Below are 18,208 nucleotides of genomic sequence, written 5' to 3'. Positions count from 1 at the left end.
TAAACCACTCAAATGAAAATGTGTCTAGACAGGGATCTGCATCACTTCAACTGAATGGTTTTTTTTTTTTAAATGGAACAAGTTAAATCAGTGTAATTTTCTCATGTACACAAGGCCTTACCTGCTGGGTTAAGAAGAATTAAATCTTCCCTCTCTCCCGACATTCCTCTTCCAAGGAGTGCAGGATGAAAACAAAAGTAGAAATTAGTGTAAATCTTCCTTACATTTTTTCCATGTTATTCTACCTCTGCAAGCCCTTCTTCAAGACAGGTCAGAAAACACAACTGCCACACTCGAATGCAAAACTATTCTCCCAAGATTTCCAGATTTACAGACTTAAATCTGTTATTATAGATATAATGAAATTCAAATAAGAGCCTACAGATCAAGATGAGTCTCTCTCCCAACGACCACATCCTCAAAGGCCATCCATCACTCTCTGAAACTTAATTTCAAGGACTATAGCCCTGCATCCACATTTAGATAGACTTGTGAGTATATAATTAACGTAGAAAAAAGTCAGTTTAATGCTAGCAGGAGTGAAGAATTCCCAGTTGTTGATGAGTGACATGAAATAGGAATCAAAGGTCTAATCCAATACTTGATTCCTATTATTTCTGCCTTCTTAGACCTTCCACAGCTACTGGCGTAATCTCTGACTGGGCCTGTACTCTCTGAGGTTTCATCCCACACTAATGTCTTGATTAGGATTTGAGGATAGGTTGTCAAATGCCTTGACTTCAGGTCAAGCCAATTAGCACATGTTAACATCTACACCACTTGGATACATTTAAGTTTCAGAATGCTTTAACTAACATCAAATATTATACCTTTAAATCCTAATCTTGTCAAACCCTTTAAATCAGCACAGTCCCCAGTTCTTGTCATGTTCACTTATTTTCCCCCCTAGACCCTGACTCTGCTTTCTTGGCTCAGCAAACCTGATCTGGCCTCCATGACCTCAAACATTTCCACATAATCTACTGGTATCACTAGTGTTATTTGGTGGCCAGCAAGAGGTTCTACAGTGTTTCATTAGTGGTGGTTGACAAACTACTCACTACAGTAATTTATCATTAGAATCTTTTCATTGACTTCCATGGAGCTTTGGATAAAGCCTCCAGATGCTACGGCTTGGTCTACACTATAGCCTATTTTGGTAAAACTGCCATTGCTCAGGGAAATGGGTATTTTTACGCTGAGCATCTTTATCACGTGCACTGTAGTGATACAGCTGCATTGGGTTGTGCTGCTGCAGCACTCTATATATAAACTAAGAACTGTATTTCTCAGAATGACTTGCAGCAAGTAGTTCTGCTTAAGTAAAGAAACAGAAACCATCTCAGTTCGTATTGCAAAGTGGAGAGAGGCTCCTTGTTTTCTCTGTACCCAAGCTGTAGCCTTCCATATTGCAAGGCCTGTATTGAAAGGCCATATTGAAAGGCCTAAAGCATGGGTAGCCAACCCATTCTGGGCAAAGAGCCAACATATCAGTGGATCCAGCGCAAAGAGCTGGGGCAAAGTTGTGAAGCCAAAAAAAATAAAAATAAAAGGGGGACTGCCCCTTTAAGAAAACATGTTTAGAGGCTTTCTGGCCACATCAAGCTTCTGCTGGCCGACACCATCTTTAATACTCCATCTTTAATGGATGCACTGGACAGCTCCCCTGCCCCAGTGAGCACAGGGAGCCGAGAGGAGAGGGCTGTTTTCAGGGGCATGGGGGCGGCTTTACGAGCTGGGGGGAGGAAGGGGCTTTGCAAGCCGCACCCGGAGCGGGGAAGAGCCGCATGCGGCTTGCGAGTCGCGGGTTGGCCATGGCTGGCCTAAAGCTTCCCTGCAGCAGGCTGAAGAGCAGCAGCCATTAGCTGTAAAGCTTGGTCACATACTCACATTCCATCTAAATTGCATTAAAATAGGGTCACACTAGGCTGTTAAGAAGTAGACCCTGTCCTAATGACCCCACTGACACAGAAACAGATCTCAAGATGGGTAAAGAAAACTTAGTTTAGCAGCATTTCATCTGGCAAGAAACTGTTTATTTATTATTGTGAAATCCTCATTCTATGATTATGATTCTCACTTTCTTACTGTTTGTCTGTATGTTTTCTGCCTGGCTTTTAATTGTTTCTGTCTACTATATAATTAATTGTGCTAGGTGTAAATCAACTAAGGTGGTGGTGTATGATTGGTTAAGTAATTATGTTACAGCATGTTAAGATTGATTAGTAAAATTAAACTGAAATAATTGGTTTAAGGTAGAGCTAAGCAGGATTCAGGTTTCATTATATAAACTGGGGTCCAAAAGGAAATTCTTTGGGAACCAACTTTAAGACACAGCTCCAAGATCAGAGCTGCCAGACCTCAGCCTTGTGCCAATGACACCTGCAGAAACTGGAGTCCCCCAGATGGGCATGATCCTGACTGGCCATCAAAAAGAGTTCATCTCTCTCACTGGGGCTACGTCTAGACTGCAGAGTTTTTGCACAAAAACAACCATTTTTGCACAAAAACTCGTGCAGTATACACACTGCAAGCACGTTTTTGCACAAGTAAATTTACAATAAATCAGAATAAGAGAGGGGGTTTTGCGCAATAGATATTCCTCTTTCTACAAGGAATAAGCCTTTTTGCGCAAGAGCTCTTGCGCAAAAAGGTGTGTGTCGATGGGAAACAGGGTTCTTTTGCACAAAAACAGCCTATCGAAAGAAGCACAGGTGCCCTGGTGGCCATTCTGTGAAAGGCAATCAGAGCTTTCTTGCGAGAGAGCATCCATGCAGTTTGGACGCTCTCTTGTGCAAGAAGTTTTTGCGGAAGATCTCTTCCGCAAAAAGCTTCTTGTGCAAGAAGCCTGCAGTATAGATCTAACCCGGGAGTGGTGAGCACTGTGTGCCTGGTGTGTGCATCTGTTTTTGATGATTGCTAATAAATAGAGATGAAGAAGGATATTACAGGCAGTCCCTGGGTTACGTACAAGATAGAGACTGTAGGTTTGTTCTTAAGTTGAATCTGTATGTAAGTCGGAACTGGCGTCCAGATTCAGCCGCTGCTGAAACTGACCAGTGGCTGACTACAGGAAGCCCGAGGCAGAGTTGCTCTGCCCCGGGCTTCCTGGAATCAGCCTCTGATCAGTTTCAACTGGCTGACCGACTTACATACAGATTCAATTTAAGAACCCCAGGCGTCCCCAAGTCAGCTGCTGCTGAAACTGATCAGCGGCTGATTCCAGGAAGCCCGGGGCAGAGCAACTCTGCCTCGGGCTTCCTGTAGTCAGCGCTGGTCAGTTTCAGCAGCGTCTGACTTGGGGACGCCTGGGGCAGAGCAGCTGGGGTGCTGCTGGGTTGGTCCAGTAGCGCCCAGAGCGGCGCTGCAGGACCAACCGGCAGCGCCCCAGCTGCTCTACCACAGGCGTCCGGAGAAAAGCCTTTACTGCAGGGGGCAGAGGCGTACTAGCTGTGCCCCCCCTCCCCAGCAGACCAGGGAGACGCGGGCGGGGGACTGAGACGCTCCGCGGTTCCGCCGCCCGGGTCCTCTGCGGCTTTGCTCCGCGTCTCCCTGGTCTGCTGGAGACCAGCAGACCAGGGAGACGGGGAGCAAAGCGGAGCAAAGCCGCGGAGCACGCCGGCAGTGGGACAGCCATGGCGCGTCTGGGCTGTCTGCTGCCCGCATGCTCCCCGGCTTTGCTCCCCGTCTCCCTGGTCTGGAGAGACGTGGAGCAAAGCCGCGGAGCACACGGGCAGCGGACAGCCAAGACGCGCCGCGGCTGTCCCACTGCCGGCATCCTCAGAGGCTTTGCTGCCCAGCAGACCAGGGAGACGGGCAGCAAACCCCGTTCGTAACTGCGGGGACTGCCTGTACTGTGTAAGGCTCTTCACTGGTGAAAGACCCCACAAACCCACAAAGTGTAAGGTTATGTCTAAGGCTGAAGAAGGGTAAGGGTGGGTGCCTATTTCGAGAGGGTTATGTCTGAACCCTAGGAACGGGTAAAGGTGGGAACCCCGGAGAGTGTGGGTATTTTGTGTGGGCAACAGAGCAAGAACTAGATAGAACAACTCTACATGAGTTCACCTTTGCATGTGATAATTGCACACCTGCAAGGTGCACTAATAGAATAACTAGGGCTATAAAATCACTTTACTGAGGGTATAGGATTGAATTTCAGCAGCTATTCTCTCTTACTGCTGTTATCACATTTGCTTACCCTAAAGCCTTGCTTAAGTGCTAATGTTTTTATAATGCGTTCCCTTTCTAGCAGAACCAGACAGTTACAATTCTGCTCGAGTAAGGCAGTGCCTGAGTCATGGGTCCCAGTACACCAATCTTGACTTCTATCCTTAACAAAGCCAATTGTGTCATCAGCATGGCAAAAGATACTAAGAGTAAAAACAACCATGGACCAGCAACAATAAGCCTGCATAGTGAAAGAAAAAAAATCAGAACATCTGAAAGTTAAACCTGTAACAGCAATGCTGGCATGCCTACACCTCACATAATATTTTATTAAAGTAATTGACTTCATAGCAATGTATTAAGCAATGCATTTAAAAGGAAAAACAGGAAGAGTAATATTACACATGTACAATGCTGTTCAGTTAACACAACTGTAGAAACTGGCTTCTAAGGAGACTTTGTGCTACTTGAATATCTCTCCCCTTAACTTTTGCATTTTTATAGGTTTAACATTGTAATGGTGCAATGTTGGTGATGCATGAAGGTCAATTTTTACTTTTTTTTTTTTAAAGAAAACAATGAAGATCCACCATTTGAAATGAAAGAAAAGAAACATACTTAGTGTCTTAGCTCACTGGCATGTGCATGTGTCTGAGACAAATGGTTAAGTAATTCAACAGCTGCTGAAAATGGATGCACAGGACCCTGCTGTAGCAAATTCCCATGAACTTCACTATCAAAGTTTTGCCTGAGAAAGAAATGAAAAAAAAGATACAACATGAAAATGTGTCCCCAATGATGCAACTCCCATTGACTTCACAGGGACCAAATGTTCACCTACGGTACTGACAACTTTTATGATTTTTTTCACTCTTAATATGTTTCATAGTTGTTGTTAACAAGGCTCTAGCTTCTGGAGTTCATTAGCTTATATAAGAATGTCAACTTTCAGGAAAAAGGTAAGTTATTCCTGCAGAGACAACCCTGAAAATAAAACCTGACAGAGTTAGAAACCAGGAACAAATAAAATTAGCCTATTTTTTTAAAATATCCTGGCCTTTGAATGCTCAAGGATACCAATATTGAACGTGTTAAGACAGGATACTGGTGCATACATGCTTAGAGCACATCTAGGTCCAGATTCTACTCAGCCCTTGTTCAGCTGCAGAGAATACTTTGCAAGTCCAAATGGGACAGTTTCTGTGTTCCCTTACCTGAGCAGCCCTACTTGCAGCAGGTCATTCTGAGGAATGCAGTTCTTTGTCTATACCAGGGCTGGGCAAGATGTGGCCCAGGCGCCAGATCGAGCCTGCCTAACACTTTGATCCAGCTCATGGACTGTATCTGGCCACTTTTGTTTCATATCCTGCTGCCCATGCCACCAAATTTCCAAGTGGTGTCTCAGGCAGCAGGGTCCTGTTTAAAAGGCTTGCAACTCTCAGTCGTGATGCTACCTCGGCAAGGGCCAGAGCTGTGAGCCCTTTATCTAGCCACAGCAACCCTAGGAAGCTGCCAAGGAACATGATGGCAGCAGGGTCAGGAGCTGCAAATCTTTTGCTATGCTTTTAATTCAAAGCCTCTGGCTCCAAATAACTCTGGGGGGAGGCTAATCCCCCACTCCCACCTCACCCCTTACATCCCAGGACCTGCCTCTTCTGGGGGGGGGGGGGGGGAAGAATGGAGACTGACTGTGACACATACCAAAATTCATTGTGTCCCCCATGCGAAAATTATTGCCCACCCTTGGCTTATATGTACAGCGCTGCAGCAGCACAACAGTACCAATGCAGCTGTATCATTGCCACACTTGTGAGGGTATTTAGTGTAATAAAACCCACCTCCCTGAGCAACAGAAGCTTTGCCGACATAGACTATAGTGCAGACAAAGCCTTAGAATCTGGAGACTTTATCCAAAGCTCTATGGAAGTCAACAGAGAGATTCCAATGACTTCAGCAGCACTTGGATCAGGGCCCCTTGTGACCAGCAACGTCTATTAACAAACTCTCTACACTAAGGACACAACCAAGATTATTTTGGGAAACCTAATTTTCCCCTTAAGTAGTTTTAGTGCAACTGAAACAAAGCAGCTTTAAACGAGGTAGGAACAAAAATAAGAAGCTTCTCATGCATGTCTTCAATCCATTAAGCTTTCCTTTTTGGAAATATTTACAACATTGTATTACAGCTAAATTAAATATGGTGAATGGATCTCTCCTAAGGGGGATACACTAAATTAATCCAAGAAGAGACCAAATCTAATTGTACTGCAGTTTGTATAATCAAGCAGCAGGAATTACTTATTCTTCCCCAGTTATTTTGCTGTTGTAGCACTTAAATGTTATCACTTGGAGTAATATTTCTTAATTTTAAAGAAAAAAAATGAGAAAAGATAAAGCTTAATGTATTATATTAACATTTTACAAATTATATACAATTGTTTACATAGGAAAGTAAACTTAAAGGAACTATTTTCATATATACGAAGTGTCTCCCCATCTATTTTATCATCCAGTCAAAACTTTAATATTTGCACAATTTTTTCTGAAAATTAGCATCTGTACTATATTTTCTGTTCTTCATATTTAAATATATATTAATTCCAACTGTAGTGGTAACACACAAATACCACAGTGTAGGATCTTCCTTAGATTCACTTTCAGTCATATTGCCAGAATTCCATCACTTAGGTACAGAACCTCTGAGGGTTAGGATACATAAAAAAGGTTGGGTCGCTATAACTATTTCAGAAAAGCCCCCTTATAAAGGCAAAATGAATTCTTTTGTCTTGCCTCCTCCCCAAATTACATAAAAGGTCACTTTTGTTGATATAGAAAATATAGGAGTAAAAAAACCCAATAAAGTAAATTTTTTTGTGTATGTATATGCATGCAGGTATTAGACTCTAGACAGATATATTCACAGTGCAAGATGGGGCAATAAAATGCCTTTTTTATCTTCTTAATTAATTAATACTAAGAATTCATTTATATCATGTAATGTCAACCAAACTGAAAAGCCATTTTCCCCAACCTAATCACCTCATCAACATGCACTAGTGGCTTCATCAAATACCTAACTGAAGTCATGGGAAAAAATCCTAGTGGCTTCAGTGACTGTTGGATACTTAAGATACTTATGTTTATTTAGCAAAGCTTTTATAGTAGCCACTGTTACTCAGCAGGAACAGTTTTCTGTTGATTCCATCATTCTGTCATCTTCTTTTGGAAAGTATAAATGGAAATTGATTTTTTCCACAATGAAAATGAACAGAGGATAACTTAAATCTGTGCTGAAAAGGTGGAAGGGTACAACCAAAAGCCACAAATACCATGTAAGATTTCAGACCCTGGAACATATAAATGCAAACACATTGCACCTCACTGAGTAGGTATGTTAATATATATCATCACTACCACACCATTACAGGCCCAGATGTTCCAGAGTGAAATGTGGTAGAGTCTGTCAAATGCTCACCACCTAATGCAGATCAAAAGAACAGAGGGATGCTAAAGTATTGGACTAAGCATTCGATATAATAATATAATCCAGGTGAGAAATTATCTATTCAGATATTTTACTATTTGAAAAGCATCACTATGGGCTAATACTCTTGTTGACTTTTTACTTAGAAGAGAATGAATTATAAATACTATGTTTTATTAATCAGTGTAGTTAGGCATTTAATACTTAAGGATGAAATTCCTTCCTTCCTGCACAAACTCCAAGTAATTGTGTTTTGCGTAGAGGTGTGATGAGAGGGTTAATTAGTTATAATTTATACAGGATTGTTTTAGTACTATATAATAATACTTTTTTCTTAGTTTTTTTGCATAGTATGGATTTTGCATTTAAAATCTGTGTTTTTCTTTTATTTACTACAAGGAGTCCTGTGGCTCCTTGGAGACTAACAAATTTATTTGGAAGAGAATCCCCAGTCTCCGTGAGGAGGCCTGAGGGAAGGGTGGGGAAGGAATCACCACACCCAAATGCTCCAGGTGAACGGGAGATGAAGAAATTGCTAGGCCTCATAGGAATCTCACAGCCGGGGGGAGGAGGATGGGGGAATCTCCACCTGCCTGTGGCAGGTGAGGGGGAGTCTGAAGGCCCCCATAGCAGGGTGAGGGGTAATGCCCAAATCCTGTAGCTGCGGAGAGCGGAGGGAGGTGAACCTTACCCGTGGTAGGTGGCCTGGCAGGCAACATACAGAGTCCTATCCCCCGCCAGTCAGTCTCACGCTGGTGTGGCTGTCCCCAGTGCTCACTCTGCTGTATCCCATCCCTGCTTGCTGCCCCCAGTGATGAGTGTGAGGATCATGACCCTCCTCTTTCTGCCTCTCCCTTTCCATGTTGTGGGGGTGGGGAAGAAGGGATGTCCCATTCCTGTCACTTCCTGTGTTCCCAGCACAACCAAACCCTGAGCTTGCTTTAAGTTAGGGTAAGAGGAAGTTGCCTACCAAATTTGTGGCCCCAGCTCTTACTGTGTTGGAGGAGTTCTTGCACAGATGGACAGACAGACAGATAAAAAAAACCTAAACATTTCATTTGTAAAACATGTATCTTTATGGCTCCTAGACCAAAATAAGCTATACCGGTACAACTGCACGTACACTAGGGCTACGTCTACACTGGCATGATTTTCCGAAAATGCTTTTAACGGAAAACTTTTCCGTTAAAAGCATTTTCGGAAAAGCACGTCTAGATTGGCAGGATGCTTTTCCGCAGAAGCACTTTTTGTGGAAAGCGTCCATGGCCAATCTAGACGCGTTTTTCCGCAAAAAAGCCCCGATCGCCATTTTCGCGATCGGAGCTTTTTTGCAGAAAACACTACTGTGCTGTCTACACTGGCCCTTTTGCACAAAAGTCTTTTGGAAAAAGACTTTTGCCCGAATGGGAGCAGCATAGTATTTCTGGAAAAGCACTGACGATCTTACATGAGATTGTCAGTGCTTTTCTGGAAATTCAAGCAGCCAGTGTAGACAGCTGGCAAGTTTTTCCACAAAAGCAGATGATTTTGTGGAAAATCATAGGAGTGTTTTTGCCACTTTAATTATGCTGATATAATTAATGAATCCAAAGTATAGAGAGGTCTCAAATTAAGACATCCTAAAAATGAAACATCACCTCTGAATTTGCCATCAAACACCCACCCTCCACTTTCCCACCTGGAAAAGGGATATAATAATATTAATCAAATTAGATAGATATTAGGGCACATCTACACAGCACAGTTATTTTCAAATAACTAACGTTATTTCAAAATAACCATGTGGGTGTCTACACAGCAATTCCGTTATTTTGAAATAATTTTGAAATAATGGACAGCTTATTTCAAAATCTGTAAACCTCATTCCATGAGAGAGAACACTTATTCTGAAATAGCTGTTTTGGAATAGCAGTAGTGTGGCACTCCACTGCTGCTATTTCAAAATAGCTCCTCCCTGGGGCATTCAAAATAATTATTCCTCAGTGTCTCCTGGGGCTATAATTCGAGATAGCATGTCCACATTAGGGAAACCTGCCTTGGACTAATTTTGATACTTCCTTGCAGTGTCGACTTGCCATTTTGAAAAAAAAATCTGAAATACTTTATTTCGAAATAGGTGTGCTGTGTAGACATACCCTTAGAGAATTAACAGACTGATGTTTAACTTCAAAAAAACATTATAAGGCGCAATATAGGTGCTAGGTATTATTACTACATAGACACAGACTAAGGAATAGAATAATTCTTTCTTTCACAGGAGGTGCAAAATGCAAAAAAGAAATGATTCATACTTTATTATATTGCATTATCTCCTTTCTTTCAGCCAGAACCACTTTAAATCAAAAGTTTATATCTGAAGAAACATGTACCAGGCAGCAGCCACAGACCAAAGAATATTGTGGTCATCAATTCTGAAGGCAGAATGCGTATTCTGGCTGTGAGAAAGAACTAGGATTGATAAATTGATATTTTGTCCCATATGAGTTCTTGCAAGCAAGCTAAAAGATGCAGCTTGACACCAAATCTTACAATAAACAGGTAGAAATTTCTCTCTGCTGTGTCTGGTTGTATTGAATGGGAGGTGTCAAGCACCTAAAAAAGATATCTGGAAGACTGAATTTCTCTGAAAACAGCTACGGTTCAAATTCTCCGTTCCTGAAGATAATGCATATGGGGATCTCTACACTAAGGTAGAAAACATATGAACATGCAATATTATATTAATTGTGCCTGATTAAGTTTCTGAACAGAGTTAATTTTCACTTGATTTGTAAACAAAGTGATTTGACTGAGCTTTTGATTGTTTCTAAAATATTTCATTAAATGAAAAATATTGTTTGAACTTTATTTCCTATGCTACCAGAAGATATGGAATAATTTACCACATAGCTGAGATTGCTTTAATTTCATATCATTGTCTTTAATGCAGAACAAAATGATGGCCCTGAGGCATATCCAAATGGACACTGTATAGTATTTTGTGCTAATACCTTCTTTCAAGCCAATCAGTTATAACAGGGATCTTCAAAAATTTAAATAACTTTCTATTTCTAGAGTGTCTTCCATCTGAGAGTCGCAGTGCACTTGATAAACATTTATGAATAAAATCCCACAAGTATCTGTTTTACAGATGGGAAAACTGAGACAGCCCAATTTTTATTTCTGACTGTTAGCAGCCAACCCAGAATTGAACCTAGATTTCCTTATATCTACCTCATTTTAAGATATAACAATTTCATAATCACGTAAACTAAATATGTAGACCTGGTTGAAAATTGATTAAACAATTTTCTAGGGGAAAAATGAAGTTTCAAACTGAACCATTTTACAGGAATGAAATGTGAAAAAAATTGCAATGTCAAAACTGATTTGATTTTTCATTGATAAATTTCAATCTTCAGATTAAAATTGGTTCAATTGTATTATATATATGGTCAATATATTATATATTTAACATTGATGTATTAAGAGTCAAATGGCATTCGTCAAATGATAAAGTGAAAACATTTTTACTCTATCCAATTATTATTTGATGGTTCCAAATAATTTTTTTCAATAATTTTCATTCCATAAAAAATTTCAGGTTTTCATCCCAATTCAGAAGCTTTTCTTTTTTAATTCAGAATTTAATTTGTTTTTCAACTACTCTGGAAAGAAGTTGATTTAAACCAATCTAAAAGGGTACATCTGTACACTACAGAGGAATATTAAAGCTGCCAATGTCGATCTTTCAGGGTTCGAATTAGTTAGTGGTCTAGTTAAGACAGCTAATTCAAAGTGAGAGGGGCGCTCCAATCAATGCCAGTTACCCTGTTTTCATGAGGAGCAAGGGAAGTCGAAGGAAAAGTATTCTCCCTTCGACTTCCTGAAGTATAGACAGCACCAAAAGCCGAGTTAAAGTACTTTGACTTTAGCTACACAATTAACGTAGCTGAAGTTGCCTATCTTAACTCGATTTTATCCTGTAGTGTAGATGTACCCTAAAGGTATGTCTAGACTACACACTTCTTTTGAAAGAAGCTTTTTTCGAACAATATTTCAAAAAAGCTTCTTTCAAAAGTGATCATCTAGACAGCCATAACTTTTTTCGAAAAAGTGATCCGCTTTTTTGAAAGAGAGCACTCAGGCAATCTGGATGCTCTCTTTTGAAAAAGCACTGTTTGTGTTCAAGAACGCCTTTTTTCGAAAGAGCTCTTTTGAAAAAAGGCATTCGTCCTCATAAAATGAGGTTTACCGCTGTCAGAAAAACCGCCCTGTTCTTTCGATTTAATTTCAAAAGAATGCAGCGGCAGGCTAGAAAAAAGGCCACTTTTTTTGGAAAAAACCCTGTTGTCTAGACATAGCCTAAGTGTCCCAGAGGCTTTTGCTCCAGTTTAACTAATATGATCAAAAATCACCTTTTGTTTACATGGATGAAACTCTATAGGGAGACAAACCCAGCTTTTTGTCTTTTCTGGTCATCTGAAAACATGGAGTCCTGCTTTGACACACATACAAGCATAAAACAAACAGTGCTGTGGTAACAACTAGCACAGAACCCAACTGGAGCCTGCAATGGAAAGAGTTACAGGTTATGGTACATTTGAGCCTTGTTAATGATCTTTTTACTTTAAATGACTTGCGTGTTTTAGTTTGTGTCACATCTCTTTCCTTTCTGGTTGACCCACAAGTAAGGATAACTGATCCCTATCTGTAGCCCATTGAATTTAGTTGTGATCATTCTACTGATTTCAGTAGGCTTTAGATCTTGCTCCTAGTCCTTTACCTTAAGTACCAAAAGTCTGTACTGCCACACTGAAGGCCCTAGTTTCAAAAACTATTATCAATATCTAGTGCTACTGTGTACCACGCCTGTATCATTGCTCCTGGGAGACAAAATCAGACCCCAGGTGGTTTTAGCCTGTAATGAAGGCTATTAGGCTTTCAGACTGAAGCAAAGCCCTCTTTCTGATTCTTCCCCCATCCCATCACAACAGTTATTACTTTATCTAATTCCTAAAATTTCCCCCTGGAATATACCTCTTTGTAAATACTCAACATGTAAACAAAGTTGCTTGTCATTAGGAGCAGGTCAGTGCACTCTGCCTGTTCTGATAAATCTTGATGACTCAAAGAAGATATGTCAAAAAGAATAAAGGCCTAGCAGAGCTACTGAATACCCACAACTCCCTTAGGATATGGTGAAAGTTTGCAAAACCGCAGCACTTCACAGGATCAGGCCCTAAAAGTTTTCCTCCGGGCTCTTCAACAACAAGGTCCAAAGCCCAGAGCATTTCTGCTCTTTGAACTCTAGCTGCAAACCTTTCTCTGAGTTTGTAAAGGGAACAAGTTAAACATTTGGGGGAGGTGAAGAGGAATTGCCTTTCAGCCAGTGAAGCATTTCAACTAAGAAGAAAGGAAATGAACAATGGCTGAGTGCAACCTGATTGGGAAAGGTTGTTTGGTTAGGCCTTTAAAAAAATTACAGGCAGTCAAAGTCAGCTCCCAGGCTGTGCTTTGTTGATATTTGTAGCAGGAGGTTAATTGGCATTAGCAGAAGTATCAACAGCAATGTACAGTTAGTCATATGGTATTGTCTGCTCCCAGCAGTCTGATAAAGAGGAAAAACAAGTTGAAAAAATATTTTCCTCTCAAGTCTTTTACAGAAAAACCATTTAGCAAAATAAACATAAAAGTAATTGGATTCTTTTTTGTTTGTCTTCTGTGCCTCCTCTCCAGCTAAGTGTTTGATTTAGTCTCTTTCTTTGCTGTCTCCCAACTTTTACATGCGCTGAGTGGTAATACTGGGAGCTAACTTCTTCTCAGGCAACTATAAAAGCAAGTGGTGAGTTACTTCAGTGTGAATTAAAAGTTTTGTGCATTGCAAGACAAATCTTTGAGATTTTTATAAAAGAGGGCAAGGGGCCAAATTAGTCAATCAGGTTTGATTCTTTTAAAAAATATTTTTAACATCCGTAGCCTCACACTCACTTGCATCGCTCCAGGTTTTTCTGCAGTAAGCACTGCTCACAACAAAACTATCTCACTGTTTTGTGGTTCTTTGGGGGAAGAGAATATAAAGCAAACATAGTATTGATGATGATTTTTTAAATTCCAGAGTTATAGGTCTGCTCTGTTAACCATTCATAATATTACAAATGTGGACAATTTCAGAAAGAGCAATTGAACAAACCATAGTCTTAATCTGGCTGTGTCTTGTAATATTTTCCAACAGTCTTCCCTGCTGATTTAAAACACATACATTGGATCCAAAGACATCAGTCATAGCACCATCTTTGCAGAAATGGTAGTATTTGCCAATATAAGATGCAAGATACTTCAATGCAGAATCAGTGTAAACAGTGTTTACTGTATACATCCTAATGTAAAACTGGTCAACACCATTACTATTAGATTGTCACCATTTCTGATTGAAGTAATTTTCAATCCAGAATTTTTATGTATTCCTTTATTAAAAGGATAACTATAGAGATAAAAAATCCTGCATTTAAAAAAAATCCCCTCAATTTTTCTTCCTATTTATGCTTTTGGGCCCAGCCCAGCCCTGCAATCAAAGCCATGAACATGATTCCCTGAAGCTACAGGCTGAACCTTTCTAGTCCAGACCTGACTGATGCCAAACCAGAGAATTTGCCAGATCACAGGAGGTCAATATTGTCTGGCAGCATTACCAACACTTCCACTGCTTACAAGGCTCTTAGAAGTCATTTAGGGGTAAATTAGAGCTAAATAACAGCACAAAACACTGAGAGCCAGGACTAGTGGCTGTAAATAAACTTTATGGAACAGCAGGAAACTTGACTACACCCATGATAAGTGGACATCCGGCTAACTAAAATCATGACAGACTATGGATGTTGCCAGACCAGAGATTACCGAACTAGAGAAGTTCAACCTGTGAGAGCTGCACCAATATGGATTCAGTTACAGAATCAGGGCCTAGAGATTATGAAACAGATACAAAACACGAATTTACATTTTAGCATGTATGGGACAGCACTGGACTGGGACCCATGAGTTCTGGGTCCATGTTCTGGTTCACCCACAGGACCTCCTGTGTTACCTTGGCAAACCATTTAATCTATTCTATGCTTCAGTTCTGTAAAATGGGATACTTCCCTGTCACACAAGGGACTTGAACAGATATAATCCATTTGTGAGATGCCCAGATACTACAGGCCTGGGTAAATTTATGCAGCCCCCCTTCAGTCAGACCAGACAATGAATCAAAGCTAGTTTCTTTAGAGCCAGTTTCACATTTCCTGCTCTCACACTTTCATACAATGCTGAATGCTTTGGACTTTCCAATATTGAAAGGGAAGATATATATAATATTAAAACTAAGCTACATTTGCAGCCCACTGAATTACTTTGAGTACACATATGAACTTCGTGTGCCTCCATGTCCTGGTAGTACTAGGGATGTGAACAAGTAGTCGAGTAGTCACTCTCAACTATCCAATCACTCTCCCCCACCCCCCGTTGTCACGCTGCACCTTAAAGGGACAAAGAGCCAGTGCACAAAGACGCTCGCTCAGCCTCTGGTCCCCTGCCAGGTCTCAACACAAACCCTCCCCCACCCATTGCCATTCTGCATTTTTAAAGGGGCAAAGCAGCTGCTCGTCCTGTGAATCTCTCTCAGCACAACCCCGCCATCCCCCCTGTTGCCGCTCTGCACTCTTAAAGTGAGAGAGACCCACAGGACAGGTTGCCACTTATCTGTCCCTTTAAGAATGCAGAGTAGCTGTGAAGGAGGGAGAGGGTTGTCCTGAGACCCAACAGGGGACCAGAGACTGAGCCAGTGTCTTTGTGCACCGGCTCCTCTATGTCCCTTTAAGAGTGCAGAGCGGCATCAGGGGAATTGGGGGGGCTTGTGCTGAGACCCAGAACTGAGCCTTTTCCCTAACGACTAGTCGAATAGTTGATAGAAATTCCATCGACTGCTCGACTAGCAAATTAGTCGCTACTTAACATCCCTAGGCAATACATGCAGCTATGGAATAGATTGAGGGCTTTTGAAACTCTTCACTTGGTATAAAGGAATCCTTTAGAATTGTTGGTGCCATACAGTATCGATTAATATGTTCTGTATAATATGAACTGACATCAGGAATTGGCTAACAGCAGCCCAGGGCCAATAATATGTCCTGCCAAGTTATTTCATTTGACCCAAAACAGACAACGCTGGTGCAGATAATCAGGTGAGAGTAGAGCCAGGAATGATGTGAGATGCTTGGGGGAGAGCCCCACCTGTCCTACCTACTCTGCAGAAGAGAAGAGTGAGGGGGGATTTCACAGCAGCCTTCAACTTCCTGAAGGGAGGTTCCAAAGAGGATGGAGAAAGGGTTTCTGACATGGTTAGAGTCAATGGGCCAGAGCAGGAAGCTGGTCTCAGCCCCACTGGACAGGACTCACCATTTTGGGGTGAGCCTGGAGCTGGTTCACTCTTTCTTTGTGTCTCTCCCCTATACATGTTGCTCTGGACCTGTCAAAAAGTGTTAGTGAATTTTCGCTTTCACTCCTAACCTATATAATGGATCTGCAGCCAATTTTCTCATTAGTTCCCCAGGCATAACACCACTGGCATGAGAACTTTAACTGAACTTCAGAGGTCTGATTTTTTTTTAAATTTGCTTAGGCAGCTGCATACAATTGTATTAAAATATTTGGTATGAGTTGGCATAGATATCTTGTGTACATGAAGGTGGGTTATTTGCATTAGTTCGAAATTTGTTTGCACATGTGAGCAACTGCACGTAACTTGTGTTGAAAGTCAGGCCTTGGGTTTGTTTACCATTGTAATTGCATTTATATTATAGGGTGGGATTTTCAAGCACTGAAAGTCAATGGGATTTGTGCTCCTCAGCTATTTAATACCTCCAATATTGTCTATAGACTAAAAGAGTACTTACTGATTCACAGCATGAGAGATACAGATACAGATACAGGGACCACTGAATATAAGAACATAAGAACGGCCATCTTGGGTCAGACCAAAGGTCCATCTAGCCCAGTATCCTGTCTGCCGACAGTGGCCAATACCAGATGCCCCAGAGGGAGAGAACTCAACAGGTAATCCTCATGTGATCCCTCCCCTGTCAGACACCTCCACTGTGATCATCTAGTTTGTCATCCTACATAACACAGGCTATAGATTACCCGCAAACATTTCCTAGAGTATGTCTCCCAGAAAAACATCCAGACCCTCCCTCTTTAAATGGGCCTACATTCTGTAGACGTGATTCTCTATTCCAGGTGAGAGAAGTAGATCCTTGCTGGAAGAGAGTTGCTAAGCAGGTTTGAATGCAACAAAGGAAGCGGAGAACCTATTATATATTTGAGAGAGTTTGTGTGTCAGTCAGTCTGTCTATGAATCTGTCTGTTTGTTCAAGAGCTCCTCCTAACTGGTATGAGATAGGCCCACCAAATTTGGTATGAAGCTTCCTCTTATCATAACGTAAAGCAAGGTATGGATTTGGTTGTTCCAGGACAATGGAATGTGCCTGGAATGTTATTGCTTTTCATAAAACCATACAGAAAAGAAGGAATCACCAAGCAGTTGAAAGGGGCTAGTTGGGAGGTGCTTCCCCCATCCGGAACTGCCCCATCCCCCAGGCACCCTTTAGGAAGGCCAGTGGGGCTACCGCCCCTCCCCCTCTCCCCCCGCCCCACTCCACCCCGTTTCATATGGAGACATTGCTAGCTGTTCCCCTTCTTCAGGGAACAAGAGGAAAGCTCATAGTGTGTTGCATTGCTCACTCTGGCTGGGGAGTGCAAGGGCAGATGAACCTGGACCTGCCCCAGCCAGCGGGGTCTGTTCTCACTGGAGCTACAGCAGCCATGGAGAGGTGCATCTCACCTGCCCCCAAGTTGCTGCGGTGAGAGAGAACTGGGGTAGCCCTAATTCTGTTAAGGACCCAATCAATACCAGGTAAATCTTCTAGTTAGCATATAAGACTAGATCCAGTGTGCAAAGAACGAGAGCAGAAAGAATGAACACTAGACTCCATGGAGAACCCAGATACAGTAGTAGTAACTCATTAAACCATATGCCCAATAATATGCATGCTAATCCCAGCAGTCTTTCCCCATGTCTCAGGAATTCGTTAAAAGCAGACATCTCAGATTACCAGCTTTTACAAATTTTACCTCAGAACATTTACTAGCATTAGGAAGGTTGTATTATAAATAATTTAAATCAAATTACATTTGTCAACTGAATGAACAAAGTACAGTTAGTGATACATTATCCTTGATTTTCATATATAGATATAGATATTGTGTTTGTTCTCCTGCTGGCTAATTGGCAAAAATCAGCAATTCGCAATGTGTCTCCCACTGATTAAAATGAATTAACAATGCTCTAATGTATTTCCAGTGGAAGCCACTGAAATTTCAGTTCCGTTTCCATTATAGCTGGCACCACTGATTCTAATAGCATTGAGATTGTATCACCAATTCAGGTTTGTAGAGAAAAATAAAACCTAATGAAGCTGAGAAACCAAAGCAAAATTCATTGTTATAAAATTCACTGGAAACGCTCATTTGAAATGCTTC

Source organism: Pelodiscus sinensis, chromosome 6, assembly GCF_049634645.1.
Source record: "Pelodiscus sinensis isolate JC-2024 chromosome 6, ASM4963464v1, whole genome shotgun sequence".
Taxonomy (NCBI): domain Eukaryota; kingdom Metazoa; phylum Chordata; order Testudines; family Trionychidae; genus Pelodiscus; species Pelodiscus sinensis.
The sequence above is the reverse complement of the archived record's forward strand: the minus strand, read 5'-3'. Positions refer to the sequence as shown.